Raw genomic sequence first — 9,846 nt, 5'->3', positions numbered from 1 at the left:
TTCATCATAACCCTACCGCCTAATTTACATTGACACCTGCAAATTTCAGCTCCTAGATGAAAGCTGAAAGTGGCATTTTGGAGAAACAACCCACAGATAATAAAGTAGAGCAGAGTGTGCGTGTCTACACCTTTACTAGGAGAATTTAAATGAATAACAGCTCATCACAATTGAGCTGGTTTCAAGGACTGGAAGGCTGGTGATGAATTCTAGTATGCGCTGAGGTTATACCAGATAACAGCATCATTTGAAATTTTACCAGATAACCCATTTCCTGCTTCAGATTTCTATTATGTATTTCAAACGAAGAGGAAATTCTAGGTAGTGCAGCTGCCTTGCTGTGTTATATGACTCCAGTCTGCCAATGGCTGAGTTCTGGTGCAGTTTTAGCACTGTGGATGCTAGCTCGGAGTGCGATAAGCAGCATAGGTCCTGGTTAATGCAGATACTTCCTTTGGTTCTGCAACTGAGGCCAAATCAGATACTGCAAGTATCTCAATATCTACCCCTCACTTGCTAAGAAGCAGCTGCCAACACGCTACGCAAAAGAAGGTCCCTAAATCTGGGCCCTTTATGGCACATCATGTTGGGGGAACTTTGTGTGTTTTGAGGGGAGGAGGAGATTGGTAGGAAATAGGAGTCTTGGGATTTTGGACACAAAACAACAGAAGGAGGCAGGGTCTTCCCAAGGACAGTCACTGGAGGAGTGGGGTTAGCCACGGGAGATAGCGGGACCTTGGGAGGACACATGTTCTTTCTTAGTCATCTAAGCCAGCGCACTAATGCTGGGAGAGAATAGGGGAGGATGAGTACCCCCCCACCTCCCTTGGAGGGATGTGTGCTGTCCTGCCTCTGCTGCAAAGAGGGAAACCATTCCAGTGCATAGATACAGGAGTCAAAAAAACCCAAAACAACCCCACTCATCTCATCTACTGACCCACTGGGGCAAATTACTTCAGCTCCATGTAAAACATAGTTTAGGTTTAACCGCAATTATTACGGCGATGCCTAAGGATTAACCAAGGACCCCAGCAGACTAGGGGCTGCACAGACACAAGGAAGCAGCCTCTGTCCTTAAAGCCGGTTACCCAAAACGGGCATTGGTGGGGGCAGGTAGGACTCACAGCAGATGCAAACCGAGTCATCGGGGCAAAGACCGAATCAGTGCCAAATGGATGCAGGGCTTCTGCAGGGTGGGAGAGGGGTTGCTGTGGGACAGGCGAGCTAAGAAAGAGTGGGGGGGGGGACAGGCTATGGAGGAGAGGAGGACCTGAGCTGAGCAGAGGTGAAGCTATGGGGTGGCAGAGATGCTGCAAGGAGCAGGATGGGAGCAAGCACTGTCAGCACAGGGAGAGAAAATGAAGGCAGAAAAAGTCCCTGGTGTGCTTTCTCAAGCCTGCTGGCTGCAGAATTTCGCCGGGACCCTGAACGGAGGTAAAACATATGTTGCCATGCAAGTCAGAGAGGATTTGGAGTCAAGAGGGGTTTCCCCCACCAGCCTGGGGTCAGAGGAAAGCTACTATTTTTGGAAAACGTGGCCCTGTTTTATTTGTCCCCAACAGCCATCCCAGCATTCCTCATCCTCCCTTACAGACATTAGTCTGGACACTTCTCTTTCCACACAGCAGACAGGAAGATTCAGAGGAGAAAAGCTTAGCCTGGGTTTTTCTGAGCCAGTGAAGAAATTGCAGTGCTCAGCTCTCAGCAAAATTAGTAGCTAAACCCTTGAGTTCAGCTTCAAAAATCTCAGCCAGATTATTCATTGCTGTCGTTATTCTTTATTCAGATACTTTTGGCCAGGCGCAATATTTATGATCCCGAACAACGTCCCAGTTATTCTTTGCTATGACACTGGGTTAGGACACAATGGGAATGTTAAGAAGAACCTGCAGATATCAACCCTTTCTTGCACAGAAATCTATGCTTGCAGGAATCAGCACAGAGATGTCAAACTGTCAGAAGAGTTAGTTTTAGTAAATTGATTCCACGGACATGGTAGGCATCTGAGGCTGATTTTCCCATTAGTGAGTCTAAAGAACCTATTGAGATTCTAGTTTTTGAGGTGTAGTTTCCAAGAGCTACCTACTTTGCATGGTGTTGTGAGGATTATTAATGTTAAAATGATTTGTTGATAAATTTAGAAAGTGAAGTTCTAAATTTCTTCTCTGACCCCTGCACACCCATGACTTTCAAGTTTGGCAGAGCAAACCTCCCCCTTATTTATGCAATTTATAGGAATGGACCCAGAAAAGTCTGCATCGAATGTTCCTGCTTACAAAACTTTAAATGACTCAGTAGCAGCTAAAACCACAAGCAGCATCAATGTTTGCACCACCAATTATTTTGAAAGGGAAATACATTTCCATTTCATGAAGCGGAGGAAGATAAACTGATGTTTTATGAACTTCCTCTTATGTGTCAAGCTGGCTTGGTTGATTTTTTTGGATAGCACTTAATCATGTTGAGTCTTTTCCAGGAAATGATAATTTACAAGCATTTGAAACTCGTACTCCCCCTCTTCACTAGTCAGAAAGTATGACCTAGTTTAAGTTACAGCTTGAAGATGTGACCTAGTTTTACAGGTAGCCTGCACCCATTGTGCTCAGCTCAGCATTGTAAAGTTTGGAAATCTCTTTGTGGAAAGTGAGCTGGACTGTCACCTCGAATCCTTGCTCCTTTTTATCTGGCCCCTGAAAAGTTAACAGTATTGCCTAATCTAGAAAGCTCGGGACAAAAAAATTTGAGAGGTACTTGATCTCCTAGATTCAGGTCCTCAGAAATACTTTGCTGCCCAGCCCCAATGATCAAAAAAAGGCCTGGGGGCTCTTCTGTAAATCCCTGCAAAGGATGGTCATCTAAGGACCACAGTTTAAGAGCATTTTAGCGCTGAAGACACAGCTGGCTTGCCCAGTGGTTGAGAAGCTCAGGCACAATGAATGGCTGGGGAGAGTACAGATGCCATTTTTTTCCTTCTCACAAACAGTATGCAATTACGGGGGAAAATTCTCCTTGCTTGTCTGCTCTCCCTGTATCATGGCTGAGTGTTCAAGCACCTCTAAACATTGAGCAAATGCAATGTTTTATAAAGAGCCCAGACTTATTCTTATTATGGCTTTGATGTTATCTTAGTCCAGCAGTGGGCTTATTTCCTTTGGGGCAGAGAGCACCAGTGTGCTTTCTCTCTAGATCTCTACCTGGATTAGGCAGGAGTTGCTCAGATGGGGGTAGTTCTGACGATGTGCAAAATCAGAAAAAATTGCATCCTTAAAAGCAAAGACAGATGGTGATGGTAGGTCCTTCTACATAGAAATGGTCTGGCAGGTTTTCTGGAAGCATTTTTCCTCTTAAATGCTTTGATTCCAGCAGAGCAGGTCACAGCTCTAGCAAAGGCATCAAAACCTTAATAAGTATGTCCTAACTGCTAATTACCATTTGCAGAGATCTCCATGTGGTCTCCTACTACTTTTCCAAACTTTCCACTGCATTAAATAAGGTTCTGCCTCAAACACTGGAAATAACTGAGAGCACTGTTCCTTGTCTCATCGGAACAGATGAACAAGAGAGGAATAATATTAGAGAGAAAAGTTTGTGTTCATTAACCAAGGAAGCGCTACTGTAATTAAAATGGAGGTTCCTCTATGTGGAAAGCTATACATGAGCACATCCATCACATCAGTGGCTTTGGAGCAACGAGCCAGGCATCTAACGAACGGCTCACTTCCACAGCAGAAGAAACACCAAAACGTGCGGCACTGAAATTTAGGAGTGATGCAGAACTTGAGCCTTCAGAGGCATATACTGAGTTAATTTTCCTCTTAACAAAAAACAATTGCCCTACGAACACGAGTATGGGGGAGTCATGGCGATGGTTATATGTCATCTCCTTTGCACATAAATAGGAATGGGTTAGGTGAACATGGTATTGCAAGGGTTATCTGCACCACCTAGATCTAGGTCACATCAAGAAATTCAAAGAAAACTTCTGAGTTTACCGATACATTTTTAGCAAGTACCACATTTCCGAGTACGCCGGAGTTGATAATATGAGAAATACCAGTATTTCATTTAGCCTGGCCTTTTCTCACTTTAAAATTAGTGCTGTGGTGAACTTTTGTGTAAAGGTTATATAATGTGAAACAAACACGTAGGAAGGGCTTTGGTCTAGCCCAAACTCAGCTGCCTGTTTTCATGGCTGAAGCAGCACGATGCTCACTGTCACCTTCAGTCCTATTTTACTCTCCGTGAGAAGCTGACTGGCATGTGCTGGTCTTGATGTTCAACCCAAACTACTGACTCCAAACAAAAGACCGCGATGAAAGATAGTTCATCGGTAACCATTGGGCAACATCAGCTATAATTACTTCAAGAGGAGGAGCTGGTATTAAACCCATGGTACATTCTTGGTGTTGGTCCTTATTTTAGTGGCTCTTATAGTCTGTTATTTTTTCCTCCCTCTAATGGCCAAGAGGGAGAGGAGATCCTGCCCTGGCAGCGGGAACTTGCTCCAGCAGACTCTTTGGTAACCGGCCCATTCCCATTGTTGATTCAGACTGTCTCGTGTTGGGAGCAAACCCACATTCATATACTTTTTTTTTTTTTTCTGTAAGAACTTAAATTACTTTTCATTGAATGTGTCTCCAGCCCATAACGGTCATAAAGGCCATCTGTGCTCCCGGCCGTTTGGCTGGCAAGCGGAGGACAGCAGATGCTGACTGGAGCCTCCTCTGCTGCCCGCCTTTCAGTTTCATGAGTGTCATCGATACCTGGGCAAAACCAACAAAAATAAAACCAAAAAAAGCCTCCCTAGCACAAAGGCAGAATTTCTGCTTGAGTCGTATTTTACACACATTGCACACGCACATTTGATAAGGCAATGTGAAATTCTCTGGCAAGTCAGGTGTGCCATCTCTCTTCTCCCTCACTAGATTACGGCTTCAAGAGTTAGGACGGAGCAACTACGAGCCCTTGTTCCTGTTCCTGGCCTGTTCCTGGCTGGGATGCTGACAAGAGATGGGTTATTCTGGACATTTGGTGAGCAAAGACAGCATTTCCATCACCTATTCATTTCTTGTGGATGCTGCCAAAGTCATTCGGTAGCATCCTTTTAACATAGGCACAGAAATGCCAAAACAAGTTATAATCTTCCTTCATGGCAGATCTCACAAGAGATACAAAGATGACATATGTCAGCAACGAGCAAATATTATTCCCAGGGCTGTATTATTCTCAGTTACATGTAGACTATATATGCTATATTTGAAATAGATACGACTAATGCGTCTTATGTAGAAGAAACATTACTTGCGTTGCTGCTATGTTTCAAAGCAGTTTATACTGCACAGAGTGACACATACCAGCATACACTAAAATAGCCACCTCCTAAAAAAGGCTTACAAAGAAACTGCCTCATATAAAACTATTCATAATACTAATCTTATTGATGTCAGCAGGAAAACATCCACTGATTGTAAAGTGAGAAGCTAAGCCCTTTCTTACTAGTACAATATTAACCAAGATTAATAAAACTGAATGAATTGTAACAAGCAATTTATGTATTTGGGGGGAATTTTTCACATTCAGCAAGTCTCACAGTACAGCTGGGCCAATAGAGTTCTCAATTATCTTTTTTATGTGAGCTGCTTTGTTTCACAATCTCACACATCAGCAAAATTCTGCAAGTGTACAGATGGCATATACCAGAGAACAAGAGCAAACTTGAGGAAATTTGTTTGGATGTTTTCAAATAAATCATGGGAGCATTTCTATTTGGCTCATATTTTTGGAAAAAAAAAAAAATTTAAATGTAATTTTCAGCCAAATTGAAAAAAAGAAAAATAGCCAGATAACAAAGCAGAAATAGAATTAAGCACTACTAATCCACAGGCATCAGAATGCTGGACTGCAGTCCAACACACTTGATACTAATTTATAATATTACTTTTTATATTTATAATAAGGCTAATGAGGTTTAAATGAAATGATCTCTTCTTATTCATAGTGGTATCATAGGACTGTTAGATTTGAGGGAAAATGCAGATTCACATAAGTAGTAATTTAACAATACATTTACAGGTGACAATAGATAGTAAAAAGAACAGCTGCTTTCAGGAAGTAGTAAACAAATTAAAAATGCTTTGTGCTACCAGATTATTCTCTAATTTATTACTCTCTATTGACAGTGACAGATCAAAGAAGAAAAAGGCAGAAGCTCAGGCCTGGACCTTTGTTGCCCACATGGGTTTATTTTAACTCTCTTGCTGGCTCTGTTTTGACCTGCTTGGAGGAACCCTCTCTGTCGAGCCCCAGGGCGTGCGGCACATATGCTCGGTTTCATGTGATAAAAACACAATTTAGTGGGTTGCAACTTGGTAGGATCTTCTGCTTAAGAGGGAGGCTGGCTTAAGCTGCAAGGCTGTATGCCACTCAGTGCCTCGTAACTCCAGCCCTCTTCCAGTTAGCAGGACAGAAATAACCTAACTATCCATTTCCAGAACTGCAGTTGTTTTTCCAGAGCAAAGATCTGGAGCCATGACGAGTGATAAAACATTAAACCAGATGGACCTTGTTTTGTTTAAGCTGTGTTACTGCACGTGATATTGTACTGCAGAAAAAATATCGAGTGACACTAAGATTGCAAAATGCTGCAGGTAACCAGGGAGCTGGCCAAACTTGTGTGTAACTCAGAAAGCATTATATTTGGGAGATGTTTATACAAAAAAGAGTAGACGATCTGCAAATGGTTGCTAACTAAAGCAGTGTCATTAGTTATTAGTTCCCAGAGGGCAAAATAAGTATGTACAGGTTACGCCGTTTGCCATACGTACATCAGTTCCCCGGGATGGCAGCAGGGTGCAGAACCCACATGAACCTGTACCAGGCCAGCGATAAACTACGGACTAGCAACGAAGGTCTGCTCCGCTCTGTGCATTCATAGCCAACATCTGTGGTGAACTGATTTTATCCGTGTCCACCGAAAGTTGCGATTCTGGTGTCTGGTGGGTTTTTGTGACACAGTAAGGAAAAAATCATTCCAAGCATTTCACTCAGTCCAATTGATAGTGAAGAGTAGGTTAAAATCCTTCAAACTGGTGGGACGTGAGGTAAAAGCATTGCGTACAAGAGAGTAGCTGAACTTCCCAGTTACCTTCCTTGTGGTCGTGTTTCAGTGTTCCCGAATCCATGACCTGCTGGGAAGGGCATGGGGAGGAGATCTTGTTTGTAAATCCTCCCCTTATGGGGTCAGGGTCCCCAAAAACCACCCACCGGGCAGCCTTACTCACACCTGGTAGTACAGACTTAAGGACTGAGGGAGTTGGGAACCTACAGGACGAGGCAGCAGCTACATCATGGTTATGAAGACACGACAGCACCTAAAACGTGAGCTCGGCGGTCAAAGAAGGATTCTGGCATCCTCTGCTAAAAGAACAACCAGGGATCTCTCACACAGTGAATGAAACAAGAACCAGAAGGTTGGAAAAATGAATCTATTATTTTGTGACTTGCAGCGTGTAAGGAGCTGAAAGCAATTGGAGTTCTCCCTTGTCTTCTGTCATAGCCAAATATAAAATGATTGGAGTTTGGTGATGTGCGGTCTGGGGAAAAGCAATGTGTCTCACGCAAGACGGCAGGCGGTAGGGAGCACACAGCTCAAACGCTGAATGAATGGCAGGAAAATATGCCCTCCCTCAACTTCATAAAAAGGATTGTGAACAGATAGCAGTAAATCAAAGATACCCAGCCCCTCAACTCCACCCCAGCACAAATACTTCCTTGGAAACCCAGCTAGAAACCCCAGCACTTTCAGACTTAAGGCTAAAAAAAGCAGAAAAAAGGAACATTCAAAGTTGCCTAGAAATTTGTGAAATCTGATTTGAACAACCTCAAGCTGACACAGGTTTCTCAGTTTTTCATGACCAAGCTTTGCTTTGGAGCTAGTCATAAATCATAACATTAGGCAAAGGTACGGGGTCTACAGGGTCTGACCCCAGTGAGTTTAAAAGAAAAAAAACCAACAGTTGGCAAAGCCTACAGGTTGTGATCCCAAATACCAGCAACTGGGAAATACTGGACGAGACACCAATACAGAGAGGGAGAAAGAACAAGAAATTGCCTGCATATACGTGTAAGAACGCTTTCTGGTTTAGGTGCGAGTTTTCTCAAATCACCACAGCAAAATGCTGCATGCGGTCACATTTGTGAAGTTTTCCTGGAGACTTATGTTGTAACAGCAAAAGCATAAGCATGCGATAATTGTTTGGAGCCCTCCGAGGCTGGCAGGTCAAACCAAAGAGCAGTATGGACTGCTTCGTGTGTCCGATCTGCTGGTTCCTTATTCCCCAACTACTTTGCTCCTATCCAGCTTAGCCCTTGCATCAACACTTCAAAAAAACTTTTTGACAAACATAATACTTGTTGTTTTCCATCCAAAGACATGGCAAAGCCACCTGAAAATGGGCCAAATAAGGGGAAGTATGCCTAGATCTGCCCCAAGGCTGTTGCTACCACCAGGAAAAAAGAGCTGTAAGACAGTGAGAGTGGGGTGAGCAGGACACACTGGCAGCTGGAAGGAGCCAGAGAAAAGGAAGTGGGATAGACAGAAAAAGAAACACTCACTGGCTGGAAAGAGCTTGGGAAGGCGGGGGGGAGGAGTACCCAGGTGCCAAAATATGCAGTTGTAACCCCATGTATGAAAATCTACTTTTTTAGCAAGCACACAGTAAGACTATATGGATGTTTATATGCATGCAAATATACTGAATTCCAAATAAACTACTTCCAAGTAAGATTTTTTTAACTTCAAGTTTCAGCAAACAATCATCCTCTATGCACAGACCAAAATTATCTTTTGAAGATTATAAAATAAGAGTCACGTACCTTTGTTAGACAAGAAAGCACTACCTTCTTCTCAAGGTAACTCTATTTATTGATTAGTCTACTCTTTCCATTAATTGTGTCCTGATGAAGCAATCAAATAAATGAAGCAGACAGAAAAGAATGGATGCTTCTGGGGGAAGACTTGGTTTTAGGGAAGTCAGTGCTAGAGCAGGTGGTTTTGCTTTATCATCTTGGCATACATGCCCAGGCTGCCTCAAATGACACTAGTGAAGCTTTTCAATCTGTGGCTGCTCTGATATAAAGAGCAAAATCAAACTGTACTGACAGCTCTACGTGGAGCTTCCTGCTTCCTTTTAAACACATGTAAGGATAAGAAGGGACAAGGGCCAGGGCAAGACAGGCAGAATAGGACCTCCTGTTTGCTTTCTATTTTGTAGAGAGAATAGCCAGAGCTCAGCTTCTAATTAGAACCCCCATGGTAGCCTATATAGCCCCATGAGGACTATTTTATCACATCCCTCCCACCTAGTTCATCACATAGCTAGACAATTTGCACACAGAGGATGCTCAGGCAATTAAAAAAAAACCAAACAAAAAAAACAACCACCACAACCCCCAAATCATTTAGGCCTCAAAGTCATCACACAAGGGAAATTTAAAGCCCCATGTTGCATTGTGAAATTCAGCTGCCTACTCCTAACAAGCACAGATGTACTACTAAGCTGAGCTTCAGAAGCCCTCTTCTAACCTCTGCTGGCTTAGGATGCAACCAACAAGTGTGTTCCCAGGGGCTCAACACACACTACAGGTGCTGTGACCTTATCTAGCACACACTCATAGCCCACAGCCACTGTCATTCAGATGACATTTAGTGCTGGTGGTTCCCCTCCTTCATCTAATACCATACGTAGGCAGAGCATTGGCTAAGCGCTAAGTCTAACTTGACTTTCAAATCATTTAAACCCCCATCTCTACCTCCCCAGAGGGTGACTTAACCCCCAGAACAGACAC

This window comes from Harpia harpyja, chromosome 4 (assembly GCF_026419915.1).
Source record: "Harpia harpyja isolate bHarHar1 chromosome 4, bHarHar1 primary haplotype, whole genome shotgun sequence".
Lineage (NCBI taxonomy): Eukaryota > Metazoa > Chordata > Aves > Accipitriformes > Accipitridae > Harpia > Harpia harpyja.
The sequence above is the reverse complement of the archived record's forward strand: the minus strand, read 5'-3'. Positions refer to the sequence as shown.